Genomic DNA, 18,721 nt, shown 5'->3' on the forward strand with positions numbered 1-18,721 from the left:
TCCAGAAACCCATGTGGGTGCAGGTGGCAGATGGCAGCCATGCTATAAAGCAGCACTACGACCATAGTGAGGAGCAGGAGCAGCTAGAGAAACCTTTACAAGGGCTAGTTGTGCATGCCTTTCAATGTTACGACCACTATCTATGCAGCAATTCAATCACCGGAGATGTATGTGTGCATATATACTGTTTTTTATGAGGAAGACCATTTGTTTATTAGCAGTAACTGCTGTTCACATATCATGCATGATCTTTGCAAAAATATATATCTAATCTCTCTTCTAGCTCTTTTTTGACAATTAGTAAACAATAATTGATCATTGGTTACTAGGTAGTTAATCAAGGTAGGTACAGCTGCTTTTCAGTATACAAAACAAAATAAAACACACCTTGTCACCTGGAAGTGAGTGCGCCCTCCTGTTGTCGTGGACACCACGGGTAGCCCATGTGAGTAGAGGTTTCAGATCTTCAGTGTTTACAGCTGTTTGGTGTGCACTGCAGGAGGACCTCACGAGACAGACACTGGTTCCACAATAATTCAAGATTAAATAAACCAAAGAATCACACACACGCACACACACACACACACACACACACACACACACACACACACACACACACACACACACACACACACACAGTGAAATATCCTATGTTGTACATTTAGGTTTTGCACGGTGATCCTAAACAGAAAGGGATTTCACAAGATCCTATTGTGATTTGCTGTCTAAGATTTTAATAATGTTCTCTGGGGTCGTAATTATCTACTGTTACATCACAGAGATGTTAATCAGTCCAGGGATGTTGTGACAGATTGCATAGCACACCTAGCTAGCAACGACGATTAGCATCTTATCTGCTTTGCTTACTCAAACACTGTAATATTACACCTTGCATTAAAGGTGCCGTTTTTCCCCTTCAGTGCTTTTGTAGCCTAAATATTTATACATCAAATGGTCATCTATACATTAATGATCATAAGATCATAAGATTTGTATAGTGAGACACAGTGTTGCCATGTCTGCACTAACATGGCATAACCATACCCACAATTACTGACATCAAAATATCTATCATTTATGAGCTTGCTGTGTTGTGAATGACGTAGTAAACTGATCACATTCAAATGAAGTTTTACTAAATACCCCTCCAGGATTAGCGGCACTGATGGCGTGATGATCAGGGGCAGATGTAGCCTACATTCCCTCGTGCCCCTCTGCACTCTGTGTTATGTGAAGGGGCCTGGTCTACTTGATCTTCATCCAGCCCCTCACCTTCGAGCTCCACCGTTTAACCACACCTCTGCTGAACGTGGCCCGTTCATGTCCTCAGATAACGCGTTTCTCAAACAGGGCCGATCCGAAGGTGCGTCTCGTCACCCAATGTGTCATTTCATTCATTGTGATTCATACACAGTTTCCAAACATTTTCTTCAGTGTGAAGGAGAATAACGGGAGACGCGGGGAAAATGTCTAAAACTCACAACCCGTTCTTCTGGGACACTGCTCCTCGCTCCCCCCCGGGTGGGCTGCAGACTGCTAAAGACCTGCCGTGGATGCTCAATGCTAGAGGCAGAGGCCCTAGACTCATCCCCAGAGTTCCCACAAACGCACGTGTACACATGTTCGTGTGAGCAGGCGCCCAGTGAGCCGGCGGTGACACAGGGCTACTGTCTTGCTAACACTCACCGCTGGTATTTTTGCAGCATGCTTTTCCTCAAAAAAAAAAGGAAAGAAAAAAGAGAGAGAAGTCTATTTTGAAAGCAAACTCCCACACCTCGAGGACCTGTCAACGACTGTCTGCTGTTGAGCTCCTGCACTATATCAAGCTAATGGGGGGGAAAGTGGGTCATCATGAATTATTCACTAGCTTCCTCCATCTAAAAGGAGATTTTTTTCAATATGTCTTATGGAAATACTGGATAATAGGCCCGGAATTGCAATGTAGATAAGGCCGATTATAAATCAAACACAGTCATTAGTTTAAACTGCACCGATACATGCGTGCATACTGTTTTTAGATGGCATGGTAAACTCTAGGCAATTAAAAGTGCAACGCTGCCACCTTAGACTGGCCAAATAACTCATTAATTTCTGCAAAATGAAGGAAGCTGTCACTTCCATCTGCAAGGATTACTCCCAGCCACCTCTACACCTCAGGCCGCCATCCAGGGAACCAGGCTCATGTAAGGAGGAGTGACATTTCGAGGAAGGTTTTCTACCCTCCACTGTCTCCTCTTGGGCATGATGCTGACATTTAATTAGTAGTAGAATGGAGACAGTACTCCAGATTGAGCTTGTACTAGCTCTGACCTTTTCAGCCCTTTGCTCTGCTCTGTCATTAGAATACCAATTCCCCCCCCCCCCCCCCCCAAAAAAAACACTCTCACGATAAGAATGCCAAATCATCGGCCTTGGTGTGGACAGCGGCTCAGTTTAACGCTCGACCACTAAATCCTGCGAAGTCCATTCAGTCTTCCATGGGAGGCTTCCTGGTAATAGAGTGATATCAACACTGCATTTCAGTAGTCTTTCTAACATGTCCGCACACACTTCGCCTTGCCATGTCCTCTTGGGGGAACCACTAACGCCATCTTCAGGGCCATTCCACTGAAGTGAAGTGCGTTAGACTTCAGAGGGGGGCGGTGAGCCGAGGGAACACACATGTCACGTCAGCAGCAGAACTTACCCAGAAAGCATTGCATCCATATCAACAGTGAAATCAATGACAGACAGAGCATGATATAAAACAAAACTTCACTTTGACTTCAATTATTATTATATTATATCAAATTATTAGAAATTATGGAAAAATTAAATAAACTCACCCGATGTTCAACTATTGCAATCAGTTGCTGAACTCTTAGACTTCTCACCAGACTCTGTAGACAGTCCTTCACAAATGTGAAAATTGCCAAAAAGAAATAATAATCTCAGTGGGATGTGGTGTTTGTGTTTACTGCTGAGAGTGAGCGTGTTCCAGATTGAAAACACGATCCTGCTTCCCTCCTTATACTGTAAGCATCCACTGGTGTGACGCAGGCACTACGCACTTGTGAGCTGTCGGTGGAAATAGACGAGTGCATGTTAAAAAGACGAAGCGGACAAGGCGATAGGTCACTTCATCTTTTACGTCACGACCCGGGCACACTCTACCGGTCATGAACACTGAAACTAAGTGCAAGGCAAAAATATTCGAACACAGAACGCTGACATTTTTTTTTCCATGTGTAATTTGGACCATCAACAATTATTTACGCAAGACTCTTTATCACTGCTCCACCGCCAAAGGTAATTATCACAGCATCCAGAAATCACTGTAGTGCTGCAGTGGTTCGTTCTGTTTCTGTAGATGGCATAGAACCCTCGGGAAACATTAAGGGCGAACAGTTCATTCCTTCATGCTTTCATCCCTATCAAGAACCATTTAAAAACCCTTTAAGTCCCCCTTAAGGATACAGATCTTAACAGGCAGAAGTCATGAAAAATTAGAACTGGCTGTTGCTCAATTTAAAAAGATGACAGTGTGCAAACATAAAGCCCATCTGCTGCTAATATACCCACTCTAAGCTATCGAGTAGGTTCATAATGATCAGATATGTGGGAGACCCTGTAAGGGGGGGGGGGGGGGGGGGTCACAGGAGAAAGGGGTGGACATGTAAGTCAGTGTAACTACACTCCTGATATTTTCACATCATTACATCACCCAATCGTGGGATGAGGCGATTATTACTGTACCTGTCGTCTGTGAAGAGAAACATCAGCTTCCAGCCAGTTCGAACCGGTTCTGGTTGTTTTCCCCTGCTGTCAATGGTGTCACTAGCATGTTTTTGTGGGTAGAACATGCAACGTGAGAACCCCCTATATGTTCTTAAAATGGCACTCCTTACCCTGTCATACCCACCAGCCCTTGGAAATGCAACCCCGATACCAAGGACCATTGAGACTTGGCATAGCCTTGGCAGTCAAAAGCACCCAGATGTCCCTGCGATTTTGGGCATGAGTCCAGCTCGTCTGAGAGGCCTGAAATACTTCCGTTGCGTACAGATGGCAAGAAGGAGAGTAAAAAAAAAAAGAAAGTCTGAAATGGCAACAGGAGCAAGTGAGGGCAGGAGAGAAGGAGAGAGGGGGCAGAAAGGATGCAAGGGAGGGAGAGAGAGAGCAGGAAAAAGAAAACAGCAAAAGGTGAGTGCAATGTGGCAGGCAGATGAACATGACGGATGGAAAGAGGAGACAGGACCAAAAAGAAGACAAATCTGACCTGTGGATGCTTCCTGCGTGCATGCGTGCGATGGGCAGGGGGTCAGGACACTGGACATATGGTGGAGAGTGTCATGGCTCCTGTCCCTGGTCCTCAGAGGAGGCAACACGCTTGCGCAACACGTCTGGCCAACCATGGACCACCATGTTCTGCATAATTTAGCAAGCAAGGCATAGGATCGGGCAACGGGCTCAATTAGCCATGTTTACCCAGACAGACGAGGGCATGATGGAGATGCCTGGAGTGGCTTTAGCACTATGGGAAAGTGTGGGAGAAACGCAAGGCCTGTCCTCATACTTATTATGGATATCAGTCAACACCTTCCTCCCACACCAGAAACACCTCTGCTCCCTTGAAACACTTAACATGTTCATGGTGTAAGCAGGCACAGCTGGGGACTCATACCGCGTCTCAAGTCTGACTGGAATGTATGCAGACGTTTCAAGAGTGCCCGCAGAGAAAGAGACGCGGGGACATCTTGGGATCTCAGTTTGTGGGCTCTCAGCAAAACCAGCTCCCGTTTCTGTCTCAATCTTGGTCTTTTCAACTAGCAGACTCGCCCTGCTGTTTGAAGGCAGCGAGTGTAATTTAAATAAAAGTGCCACCTTTTAAGGCATTCCATCCAACGCGCAGACGAGGTTCCTAGGGCCCGTGGAGCTGCAAATTCTCCTGGACTTTGGCACCAAGAGATCGTTAGACTCGTCTCAATAAAGCATCAAAGATCACGCAGAAAACAGAAAGTCAAGGGGGTTTAAAATCTTCTATGCTGTCAGCGATGGCTTTTCATGCGGCCCCATCTTCACTCCTCCATTTTTCATTCGTCTCCATCCCTGTCGCTCGCTCTCACCTTTCCTCCACTTCACTCCCTCTCTCCCTCCCTCCGTCATATCTCGCTCGCTCTCTCCTCCCTTTCTTTCTTTCTCTCCCCCCCCCCCCCCCCTCTTTACTTCTGACACCTAAATCATGGCGCGGGATCTGACAAAATGATGAAAAAGCCAGCACCCCATATCGTTAGGCCCATCAAACGCAGTGAGCTGCGATGTGTAGACAGCCCCACCGCCCCCCTCACCCAGCCTCTCTACCCCCCCTCCACACCACCACCACCACCACCACCACCGCCACCACCTCCACCCCCCACCGGCACACACACTCCTCTCTCCAGCAACGCACTCAACCAAAGGAGGAAAATCAAAATGGCAGGGGAAAAATATTCCCCACACTGCACTGAAGGGAGGCCTTTTCTGGTGTGATGTGGAAATACAAATTGCCCCAGCTAGCTTCCCCCTTGTGTAAATATTGGTGCTCATTAAAAAAGAGAGAGATTATTAAAAGTGATAGAGCAGGGAAGGAATGGTGAGGCTTCCTTCAGATTAATAAGAGAGAAAACCTCTAGGAGTTCCAGCTCAGTAAAACTAAAGAAATCTGGAGGGTTTTCATCAAAGAGTCTGGGATTTCTGTGGGAACAGACGTAGCCGCAATAGCTTTTAAACAAGCAGGATAAATGTGTTTATAGAAATATTGGTTTGACTCGTCGAGTAGGAATTCACAATGTTTCAGGTTCTACCAAAATGAGCGTTGTGCTTGAGTATTTAATCACAGACAAATTATTAAATCAACTAAAAAATGAAAACCAGGGCACAAATATGGTTTATTATCTGCATATTACTCACAGGTTGGTAGACAGTAGTGACTTGTTCTGTGCCCAATCCTGGTTCCTCGTGAGTGATCTCTTCAGAGTCAAAGCAGGTGGTGTCTGGGTATTTCTGGGATGTGCAGTGCAGTCAACAGGCAACTGGACGATATATTGTTGTTTACTCCAGAACATTCATTTTGAAATAAAACAATGAGTATGGCTTCAAAGGGCAGAATGCAGCTTTAATCTGTGAGTATTTATCACACAGCCACAGTATATTGTGGCATAATATATAGGAGGCACAACCATTTTTATACATTGTGCCCCATTTCAGAGGACTTTAATTTGACATAATTTTTACATGTCATTTTTAGAACTTGGTTGCAAATCTCTTACAATTGATGCCCATATTTCTCCACACGCTGGATATGTTCCCAGAGGAGGCTCTGACCTGTCATTAATGCAGCCATTTTTATTTTCTGTTTGTTTCATGAACTTGTTGCCATTGGTCTTGTTTTCAGGAATTAAAGCGCATGTTTAAAATAGCCCGGGTCAGGTCACCAGTTTTGCCGGATGAAAATGCTTCATTCTCCAGATCCAAGTCTAGCTTGGTGTACGTCATACATAGGAACTACAGGAGTGGCTTTCTATAATTGTTCCCAGCCTCAATTCTCAGGCAAAACCCTAATCTTAACCCTAACCCTAACCCCTAACCCTAAACCTAAACCTTAACCCTAACGCTAACCCTAGCCTACCCATCTAAAATATATTATCTTTGGATCATCACTAACCAAGCAGTTTTCATGGACAGTGAATGTTTGCATAAATACTATATAAATGCATTTTTGAAAATCATAAATATGTATGCTAATATGTATAAATGAATATTAAAAACAGACAGCTAACACCTGCCTTTGGTCAAAACATGGTCATGAAAGACACTGTAATGCACATAAGTCAGAGGCGAATGGATGCATATGCTGGAGTTATTTTATTAGGGCAGCAGGGGTCAAAACATGGTCAGCATAATCATAGCAGAATCCATGAAAAACATCCATAAACAGGCTACCAGGGACAAAAAATAGAAACTTCTAGAAAAGCAACGGTGAGGAGAAAAGGAGGAACCAAACTAGAAACGTGACTCAGAATCCTGAACACAAGCAAGACTTCAAAGGTCAAAGGTCATTACCACATGAAGTCTCGCAGAAGAGACAGGAAGACGTGGAGCTACGGGTTGTCAAATAAAATAGCACGTAATTAAAAGTGAGCCCGGCTGGTCCATATTTTCAAGTTTGTCATTGTTTGGGATACCTGACTTCTTTTAGCATACAATAGAATAGAATTTCATCATATACTTTAAAGTACATGTCTTAAATTGCACATACTACCTAGCTTAACGAGGAGCATATACTCTGATAATCATAGCACAATTTCAGACACAGCTAAAGACTAAGTGGACCTATTCAGGTATGATAAGGCCGTAATGCAACCACAGATGAAGAAATGGATCTGGGGCAGATTTAATGGAGAAAGGAAGGAGTCCTGTCCAGGAAAGGCTGGTAAGGATAATAAGATTCCAGTGGAATCAGTTAACTGATGGGATGCCAATTAGTTACAGATACAGAGTGGGGAAACTTAATAACATGAAATGTTTCACTGGCAGTTAGTCTTTGTTCATTAAAACTCACGTCAACCAAGTTACTTTTCTCATACGTACAACATGCTCTCATTTGTCACACGCCGTTCCGGTGACACGTTTTAACCAGTAAGCTCACGACACCGCAACCTTATCCCCTGCTATTCTTAGGGAGGCGTCGTCTTCTCCCTTCCCAAAATGCTCCACTGGCTTCTCTCTCCTTCCCCCCCTTCCTCCTCGCTTGGACCTTGGAGCTTCCCGAGCCCCGAGCCACAGCAAAGGGCATGCACAGAGGAGAGGCTCCCATTAAAGATTCATGGCCTGCCTGCTTATATCTGTCACATATTAATGTGAGCAAAATGCATGGGGGTCTGCTGGGGATTGTTGGCTATGTCACCACAGGTGGAGGCTCGCTGACAGAAATCAATAGAGCTTCTTGTCCAGTCCTTACACAGGGTACCTCGGAGGCAGAAATAAAGGGAACACAGGGAGAGAAAGAGAAAGGCCGAAGGAGTTGGAGTAAGCAGATTTTTATTTTTACATTTTTTTATTTTTTTTGCGGCTCAAGTTTAGCTTTCGCTCGGACATGAAGACCGGCATGGCACTGGGCCAAACCAGCAGAGATCCGGCATGCGTGCTGTGGTCCAGACGTCCCGAGCAAAGGGGCTGGGTGAATTTTCCCATGCCATAACCTCGTAAGCTGCTGAAGAGAGATCGGAGGGGATACGTCACGTTCACCTCTAAGTGTGAACGTAATATCTGGGAATATCTACTGCGTATGATGTTCCACTGCACATTATCACAACTAGTCAGGATCTACAATAACTGAAGCATATTCCTTATGACAGGGTTTGATTACACTGGCCAAACAAAGCAGTTAAAGCTAATGGGATTACACATGGCAACTGAGAGAATTCCTGCTTGTCAATATGTCAAAAGAATCACCAAGCAATGACTGTGGAGTGAACTTGGGTCTCCTCAATTTTGCGTTGTGAATGTTGATAGCCTATTGTCGGTTGACTTAAATGTAGGCGGCTTTAATCTTCTTCTGTGGTTAATGTACTGGCAGACAATCCTAGAAGAGGGTTATGGGTTTGTCTGTGGCAGCCCCATAGAGCCTGTCCTGCCGTGAGGACGAGTGGGAGCATATGGACTGAAAGAAGATGCCATTTATGACTGCTGATGTATGGAGCTGCCTCGTCCAGGGGAAGAGAAAGAGAGAGAGTGTGTGTGTGTGTGTGTGTGTGTGTGTGTGTGTGTGTGTGTGTGTGTCTGTTAACTCTAGTGCATCATCATGCTGCTAGCCTAGCACTGACAGTACTGTTGTCTGTAACACCTGCTGCTTCTATCCATAAACAGACAAGACTTAGTAGAGTCCCACTATGTCCCAGTGTGCTCGTGTCTTCCCGCATGTCCACAGAGTAGGGAGAAGACGTTCGAGAGGGACGACGAGCCCCTAAAAAGCCCGAGACACCTAGACATGTTGAGGCAGAGATGGCTGTGTGAGAAGAGAGAGTGTGTGTGGATCTGGGGCTAGCTGGATGTGTGGGTGGGAGGTAATTTTGCCCGTGGGGCAATGAAACAGCTCAGACGTGCATCGTGCTTATGTGTGGCTAAGGACAGGTGCACTCGGGTGCTTAATTGAGTGGGATCTACGCCAGCCTTGGGCATAATGGTCCCTTCTTTCACCCAGCCCCAGTCCCTCCAGACCAGGCAATCGCTATTACAGGCTGCAGTCTCATACATATAGACCACTGCCTGCATTACACTCACACGCTTCATACTTAAACTCCAACTAGATATTACTCAATATTAATCAATTACATACTGTACTTTCCAACCATATATTGATCTATCATACACACACACATATTGAGAGATAGGTAATGTAGATAAGTGTAGATATCAAGACCTAGCTGGGCAACTCTTTCCGTGCCCATGGACCAGTACTGCTGAGGTGAGACTAAAGCAGACAGGTTATGACAGGCGGATTGATTCCTCCAGTCTGGCTCCATCACGTACCGTTCGACGCAACTACCACTCGCCCTTGTCCGCTCCGCTGCTGGGAAACACACGGTGCGATGGGAAGGGTCGCAGGAGAGGGGAGATGTGAAGACCTTGCCCGACGCACCACCTAAAGGGCAACGGACGTTTTCTGTGAAGCAGAAACAGAAGGGAGATAAGGCAGCAGAGTGGACACAGGTCCCCTCTCACCAGCAGACTGCAGGGCATTTACTTCCAATACGTTTCACCCTTGCGCTCGCTGGTTTGGTTAAGAATCAAGGCGCTGAGGCACTTCCAGGACTGGATTAGTCGCACGCTCCGATAAATTCCAGTGAAGAGCTTTGCTCCCACCTCTTTAAGAAAAGAGAATTAGTCATGCTGTCTGTCGTCTAGAGCCTGTGTGATGTTGCGGGCTCATTTTCCGCAAAGAATGTAATCGCAACGTCTTGCTTGTGTCACAGAAAAAAGACAACAAGGCAATAGCACAAAAGCAGAAGGATTGAGTAAAGGTCACCACCTGGATCAAGACAAAGATCTGTCTTACCTTTAAACTCCTCATTATACCACATACAGCAACACGTAACTAAAGGTTATCAGTAATAGTGACCTAAATGATGGAGACCTCCACAAGAACACATGATCAAAACTTCTGAATTTCCAAAGGGTCTTCTTCATGAGGAAAAAAGGGCAAAATGTGATGTTTGATTACAGTAGCAAAGACAAACAAACACAGCAGGATTCATAACAAGCAGACATAACCTGCTTAAAGGTTCAAAGTCTATGACCTCTCTTTGGCTTTTAGCCCACACCTACCTGAATCAGATCCTTTATCCTCTCCAAAGCAGTTTACCCTTTATTACCAGGACATCACCAGAGCTTTTCCTAACGTCTCACTTTGTATGTGCTTGCATCAATAAAAAATGATAAAGAACACATTAAAATAGTAAAGAACACATTTTAGAGCATTTTTAAACAACTCTCCCCAAGGGCAGAGCCGGAGTGGCTAATCGGGAGATTCGGGAGGATTCCCGATGGGCCGGCTCATGTCAGTCTCTAGTTTGGGCCGATTGGGAGGGAAAAATAATTTTGGGCCGGATTTGGACATGAAACTCCCGGGCTGAAAATGTGTCCCACTCCGGCCCTGCCCAAGGGTATCATGGATTTATATTACATATGAAGCCATCACAATCCATCTGTGATTGTCTAATTGACTTGTGAACCACTGGTCTTCCCACTCTCACTGGAGCTCTGGAGCCCTGCCCGAGCTCACTCTCCTCCGTCGTGCCTACACCTGTTTGTCATTCGTGGCCTCATTAGGACTCAGTTATGCGTCATATCATGGGTCAGTCTTTTGTGATGTTGATTACATTCATACCTCAACCTGTTGTCTACCTGTTGTCTACCTGTTGGTTGCTGTGATGCTGTGTTGTCCCTGTCCTATTTCACCTGGGTACATTTCCCAGTTATATATTTGAGTACACTGGTGGATTTGAATACTGGTTCCACATACTCTGCCTATATTCTTTATCCAGTGTGAGCCCTTATGATTTCCCCAGTAAACCTTTAAATGATTGATATCTGCATTCCTGTGACTTTCTCCACTCTCTCTTCTAGGTCAACATTGAAAACTGTATTGTAATTACTTGTGTTACAATTTTCACAGCTTTAGTGACATAACTGAGCAGGAATTCGTACACCACCACCACCACCACCACCCTGGTCTTGATCTCTCCATGGCTCCTACAGGTGTGGGGTCTTCTACCTTGGTCACTTCATCCCACAGACGCATGGACTCTGTTGTACCAGCTGGCATTGAACTTAGCACCAGAAACCTTTTTATGCTTATGTCTTGTTAGACTACCATCTGTTCATACTTTATACCATCTTATAAACCCACACATACATCCGTATATGCATGCAAACACCTTATTTAGTATTATTTTAACATAAATTGGTTGCAAGAAACACTCGAACTAGCTGTCAAATCTGTGCAATTATTTACAATATCATCCTGCAGCTAGCTGGAAAGGCTGTCACGGAGTTGTCTTCACCTCGACTCACGCAGACAGAGTTCATAAGAAAATGAGCTGTAGTCAGACTATTCACATCTATATACTGAGATCTGGATCAAAAGCTACTTGAAAGACTCTCGGTTGATGGCAACTCTGTGTTTCAGGACTTGAAACTACTACCATTCTTAAAGGGCATGAATTTCAAAGTAGTACGCCCTCAAGTAGAAACTAAATACACACAAACAAACAGAAGAAAGGATTCAATCTGTGTATTTGTGTCATTCTATGTATCGTGGTTTTCTATTGTGGAGGACCACGATCAGTAGAACACTAAAAATCTGGAAAAATAAAACAAAACCATAGTCAAAATATTATCTCAAAATCAATTGTTTGGTGCATTATTTAGGAGCAATAACACAATGGTGAACTTAGCAACAAGAAAAGAGCATTAGTGCCTGAATGAAAACAAAGGGTTGTCAGGGCTTGAGCACACGCACACGTCTTGAGCATGCACACTGCAACAGCAGAATAGATCTGGAACTCGTGAACTGTAGACAAGCTCTTTATCCACTCCGATGCGATCACTTCCAAACCCTTATGTACGGTTGACGGCTTGAAACTGTGGGGTTTTTGGAGGGGCGGGGCAGGATGGGGTGGGGGTTCTTTACTGGCCAAGTCAATTACCCCTCCCTAGTGCCAGCATCCATTTCACCCCAGTGGGGAACCGTCAGGGCCCTCTACGCCCTCTCAGAGGGCCTAAAATATTCTTAAAACATTATATATATAATTATCCAATTTTATTTTATCTACTTACAGTTTTACAATCGACATCTAAACAATTACAAAAATATAAGCAAATAAAATATTCAACCGTGTCTATTCAATCTGTGTTGGAAGGTGAGGGGTTAAGTGGAAGCCCCTGTGTCTCCCCCTATCAGGACTGTGATGCCCGCTGTTCGTTTACAGAGGGCCTGGCAGTTATAATTCAACGCAATACCAGTTTCAAATGACAGTAAAATTGACCAATCATATCTTCCCTCTTAGTGGGCGGGATTAACTGTATGATAATTTCCGCCCGCTGTGGCGACGCTAGCTGTCGTTACCCTACCGCCGCTAGCTAGTTTCGATTCGGCCCTTTGACGTCCTCATTTACATATTCCGCTTGCGAGAACCACGGAGCTGTGAAACCTTATTTTGTTTGGAAACTTATTTTGCTTAACAAGTTATCTAGTACAAATGTTATTTGAACGCACTACATGCGTTTCTAAAGCTATACTGTCGGTTTTTTCTTTATTCTTTAGTGCAGTTTATTAGGAGAGGAAAAAAAATCGGGGGGGGGGGGGTGTAGCGGGCCCAGGTTTAATGGTCACGGTTCGCTACTGTTTCACCCACTAAAGACTCAATCTCCAATGTGGCTGAACTGGACCGCAGAGTGTTTCTAAAGGAGATATCCAGTGTCTGGAGATGTCTCTAGGTCACAGACTTTAAGTAGTACACATGACACACTTAGTTTATGGATAGAGTATGAAGGGGTTTATGAAATGTGTGTGGTTCACTTGGCATATACAGTATGCAAATAACCTGAATTTAAAACTAGCACTTCACACTTTAGCGTCCTGGTTATTGTTCCGTGCGCAGTCCCACGTCCTGGGGTCCAGACTCTGATCACGGAGAGCCGATCGCAGTGAGCCGAGCCTACCTTCCAGCTCCAAAAGTGGTTTACACTGGCGAAACTCCACGCGTTCATTAAGATGCCAAACAGTTCAGGTGAAGCTTGCAGCGTGTTTATCATTCCACAGCCAAAACCTCAGATTCTCCATTCATTCATTTATTAAGAGAAAGCGGTTATACATCCAGTGTTTCAGGATAGCAAACGCCGCCCACGTTTTAAAAGTGTTTTCATGCATAGTTTGGCATAAGGCTGCATGTCTGCCTGTCTACAGCAGTTATTTGTTTAAGTGAAGAAGACATCAGATTATGCTGTGTTCTGTTCACAACAGATATGGTATGTCGACACACATTTACTGGCGTCTCTTACCAGCTATGCAAGCCCTCCAGAGAAGAATGACAGCTCAATCACACCATGCTTTGGTTTAGTAAAAAAAAAAAAAAAAACTCTTTTGAGAAAACAGGCCCAGTCTCTACTTCAAACGTTACTGCTCAGTACGCTCTGCTATCAAAAGCAGGCGTGCCATCGCAGATTCACACAAACGGTTCGGTTTCTTAGATTCTATCATAATGTGACACTTCAGCCAAGGATTGCCAGCAAGAAAGAAACCCAAGAAGTGTGCTTCAGATACCTGCTATAAATAGCCTGGATCCCATGAGAGCAGTCAGTGTGTTAGAGAGGGAATATTTTTATTAGAGGATCTGGGGACATATTCAGGTTAGTCTGATGTGGCAGAGTTCAAAGACAGAATCGGAGGACTTCAGGCAGTGTAACATTCTCCTTATACGTCAAGCTGTTAGCCCGGACTACATCTATAAACACTCCATCATAATCAGAACTTTTTAAACTATTATTATTATTATTCCGTAATGCCTTTAACTTTGGGGAGAGGTTCAGGACAGTTCTTCTGTTTTTTCTGCTGCTGCAGTGCCCCCATGACTGTGCAGGTTAATCCATTCCTTTTGAGCAGCCGGTGCTGGATGGTGCTTTCAGTCGTGGGTCCTTCTTCCCGTCCTCTCCCTTCCCTTCCAGCCCTCCCGCTCCGCTCTTATCTGCTCATCCAGCAGGCCCGACACGCACGGCTCCGCCTCCCCGACCCCCAAACTCTCTTTCTGGCCCTCACAATACTAAGAGTGTAAACCTTCTCCTCAGCTCGTGGAACGCCGCTGTGTGTTGCCGCCTTTGGCCCAATTATTTGATAGGAATCAGATTATTTCTATTTGTGTTCACCAGTAGAGCAGAAGCTGAACACCGTGGAAGTATAAAGTATAGGGTTGTTACCAACGATTTCAGTTGTTGGTGTTATCAGGACAATTAAGTGCATTATTGAACTTCAGATATGGTTTGTGAAATTACTGGAGCTAATAGAGATCTCACAAGTCTTCATCCGTGAGTGGAGAAGGTTACATGTTCACAAGTGGGATTAGTCAGTAAGAAAAGGTGAGTAGATTTTACCACATTATCTTGATCATTTGTTTTTAAATGCAACAGTAGCTTAGAGCTTCGAGTCTGACTCATAGTAAAACTTGCCAAAAGGCAGCATCCTAACCACTTAGGGCATTAATTAACACCTCCCTTTGTTTATTTTCACAAATTTCAACTGTAAAGCTTCCGAGGTGCCAATATCAACCAATTCCCACTTATATTACTATATACACAAATATTAAAACAACCAGCTGACTGTAGAGCTACAGCAGGGAAGCAGAAAGTATGTTGACCAGAGCCATGACAAATGACAACGCTGGATGGTTCCAGATCGATAGGCGAACTAACGTAAGACCCGGTCAGAAGCGATGTGCAGTGTTAACTTCTTATCTGCATTTTGCACTGGACACAGTGGTCCTTCAGAGAGCAGGAACGCTCAGGCGCAGGACAACACGCAGGCGTGTGAAGACTTCTCTCCCTGTGATCTGCCAGTGCGATGCAATCAACAGCACCCTCCAAACCCGCTGAGCAGAGGATTTAAAAAGAGAGGGGAAGATGAAAATACAGAGAGGCCTCTCTTGTGTTTGTAATAACTCTCTCTCTCTCTCTCTTTCTCTCTCTCCACTGGAGTCTGTCTCTCACACTGTCAAAAGGACAGCAGGACACCCTTGCAGTGAGAAAGCATGTGCAGTCATATACACCACGACTGTGACTCCAAACCGAGGAGAAAGGCCTCCCGCCATGCTGCAGGGAGCAGGCGTCAATAAAGAGGGGAGAGGCAGAGTCTGTTACCAAGCAAGCAACGCTCTCAGAATCACAAACAAAGGAAAGCACAGTCATCTTTGTCTGAGTTCCCAGGACAGAGATGAGACCGGCCCACTAAGGCCCAGACCACGACTGCATTAGTATGGATTGAGAAAGAGAGTGACCACATCAATGGGGAATTACTGGCCTATTGCAGCTCCGGGCCTGTCCTCAGTCTGTATGGCTGAGCCAATCTGATTCCCACTCGGTGAGTTTTGGGGTGTTAAGGTGACTGCAGTGCTCAGAGCTGCTGTCCAACTATGCTTCACAACGCAATTCAGGGGAAATTGTCCAAAAAGTGGGAGAGTTGTGAGAGAGTTAAAAAATCATCAGTTGCAGTTAATCAAATACAGGCTTCTCTGTCCATTACATTGTAAAACAAAATATAACCTAGACCTTCCTGAAGTAAAAACTAAAGTAAAAAAGTTGAGGAGATCAAAACACTTTATTCATTAGCTCATCCTCGAGGCTTGTATAAAACCTCCCACTCATTTTGTCCGAGGTCTCCAGGGCCTGACTCCAGGAATCAGTCAAACTGAAAACTGTAGCTCTAGAATAGTTTTATGTGCCTTTTAAGCACATCGTTTGTAAACCTTGTTTTTCAATTTAACAAGACTTGCAGTGGTGGTCTGTTTGACCTCTACTGTAGTATTACACTTAACCAGAAAAATTCTAAAACTTTTTTTAGATTTTGTAGAGCACTGAAAGTAAGCTCAGTAAGTCCAGCAAGTCCATATATATACTACATAAATACATACATACATACATACATATATATGTATGTATCATATATATGTGTGTGTGTGTGTGTGTGTGTGTGTGAGTGAGAGAACAAATGCAGGGATGAAAAGAGATGGATGCATGGAGAACAAAAATGAATTGAGAAAGAAAGGAAGGAATAAAATGGAGAAATTAATGGAGAGGAAAAGGAAAGTGAGAGAGAGATGGAGAGAGAGACGGAGAGAGGAGGAGAGAGGGGTGGAGAGAAGAGGAAAGAGATGGAGAGAGAGGAGGAGAGAGCTGGAGAGAAGACGAGAGAAAGATGAGAGAGAGGAGGAGAGATGGATAGAGGATGAGAGAGCGATGAAGAGAGGAGGAGAGGGAGATGAAGAGAGGACAAGAGAGAGACGGAGAGAGGAGGAGAGAGACAGAGAGAGGAGGAGAGATGGAGAGAGGAGGAGAGAGAGAGATGGAGAGAAAAGAAAGAGGAGGGGAGTGGGGGAGTTGAAGAGAAAGGAAAGGGAGGAGTGATTGAAGTAACTTGTGTTGACTGGATGTGTTTGCAGGCCGGCTGTCCCCCCGGCTGTGTAGTGGGTTACCATGATGGCCTTGAGTGGAGACTCTGATGGCAGAGCAGTTGGTCATTTCACAGCTCCTGCTTCCTACAAAACAATGCTGAAGTAATTATTCTTAATTGCATCCTAATCACTCCCTTTGCCTCTCATGTCTTTAACTGGCTGCTGCTCTCATCCACTCCAGAGCTCAGTTTGTTAATAAAAGCACCGTGCGCAGATGTGCACACGTGTATCTCTGGAGGTTGATGTCAACGTCACGTTAAAAGCACCTCTCATTCTGTGTTTTTACTCTGTGCATTGTAGTTTTGTTTTCTTTTATTGAATTGCATTCCTTCTGAAAGATATATTTGCTAAATGATGTGTGATAGTGATTCAGGGCACAGTCCTGCGGGAGCAGAGGTCCTATCCTGTGATAGGAAACATGACCAATTTTACATTCCTCACTGGCTCTTTATGTGAACCTTACCTGCTTTTGACATTTTGGCTTCATGTGAAGAGAAAAAAGTTGTCTCTATCCCCTCTGAGCAAACACCCCCCACCCCTCCTCCCCAACCCGTCGCCCAGAAATCCACAAACGGCTTGTATCACACATTGGCAAGTTTGGGGGGGGGGGGGGGGTTTTTGCTCTTTTTACAGTGAGTGGTGAAGCAATTCAAAAATAAAAAATAGGAAATTATGTCACATAAAACAAGGAGAGATGAACTTGAACTTTATGAACTCAAACAGATGGGATTCTTCATCTGTATCCACAGAAAATGTTTAATCACTGAGTACAATTCCCAAAACAACAGGATGTATTGCCCAGAAAACATGAGAAAACTCCACTGGCATACACTCCTAAGACTGATTCTCCAAATATGGGGCCCTTGGAGTAAACCTGCACCACACGCACACACACACACACACACACACACACACATACTAAAATTAATAATTCATCTTAACATTTACAACCCAGGTCACATGCAGTAAGGCGGCCCATTGTCTATAATATTCTGTACATCTTTTACTATAAAGCACAGCCAATTTCACCCTGTTCTAATACTGCATGTTTCCTAAGTGAATCCCCTGCAATGATACACACACACGTCTACAAAAACTTTGACTGCAGGACAGTGAAGCTTGTTAGATCTTCAATGCAATTAGAGGCCAGTGAGCACAAAAGCAGGCTTACCCACTGCTCAGCACACTGCATTATTTATTTATTTACCAACAATTTATGGTGTTAAATTTGCAGTTCCAAGCATTATGAAGCAATTCCAAACATCTCAGCTATCACTCCAACACAACCCCCCGGGAACACGACAGATTGGAAACAGAGACGCTCGCAGATAACATCAATCGAAGAGGTGTTATTATCAATGGGATTATCCCGAGCCATGGTCAGAGGACACGCGCAGATCAGAAAGGATGCACGCGGAACATATGGGGGTAGGCAGAGGAAACAGGAGAACAGGTTAGTGAACCACAGATCAGTCCAAAAGAGCGAACCGAGCAGGGAGGGATTAGTCAATAACCAGGGTACAAAACCTTAAGCAGTAAGACGTGCAGAGAGACCATTCAGCGTGTACGAGACAGACCCGACGATGCTTCACAAAGTAAACGCAGAAACAATCAGGTTTAAATAGGCAGGTTAATGACAGGAGTGACGACAATCGATAATCACGGGAGGCAGAACAGATGAGATTGAGGCATTTGGTGGAACTGGATGGAGTGACAGATGAGCTGCTAGCAGGTGCATGCTGGGAAATGTAGTCAGGGCCAGGGAGCACAACACCTCCCAAAAAGAGAGGGAAACACATAAATAAAATTGTCTGCTTATTGTAATTATAACACTGCCAACACTATAAGGTTTAATAGATTTTTACATAGCATATACAGTTTAAGCAAATATTACATAAATAAAAGTCTTCCCTGTCCGGATCTGGTAACCAAACGTGACCATGTTAACACCTAAAGGGAACCAACTATTCTATTAATATTAA

At 44.5% G+C, this 18,721-nt stretch overlaps 1 long non-coding RNA gene across 2 annotated transcripts in view; it reads right to left on the bottom strand.

The window, feature by feature from the left end:
* Positions 1-3,779, bottom strand: part of LOC143516206 (uncharacterized) — a 5,554-nt gene extending 1,775 nt beyond the window's left edge. The window contains exons 1-3 of one of the 2 annotated variants that reach the window (XR_013131605.1): positions 3,736-3,779; positions 2,826-3,057; positions 388-520 (exon numbers count right to left, since the gene is read on the bottom strand). This is a non-coding gene — a long non-coding RNA (uncharacterized LOC143516206). Of the gene's footprint in view, positions 521-2,825; positions 3,058-3,735 lie in introns of both variants that reach the window. The other variant, XR_013131604.1, reaches the window with a different exon arrangement.
* Between the last annotated feature and the right edge of the window lie 14,942 nt (positions 3,780-18,721).

This window comes from Brachyhypopomus gauderio, chromosome 6, assembly GCF_052324685.1.
Source record: "Brachyhypopomus gauderio isolate BG-103 chromosome 6, BGAUD_0.2, whole genome shotgun sequence".
NCBI lineage: Eukaryota > Metazoa > Chordata > Actinopteri > Gymnotiformes > Hypopomidae > Brachyhypopomus > Brachyhypopomus gauderio.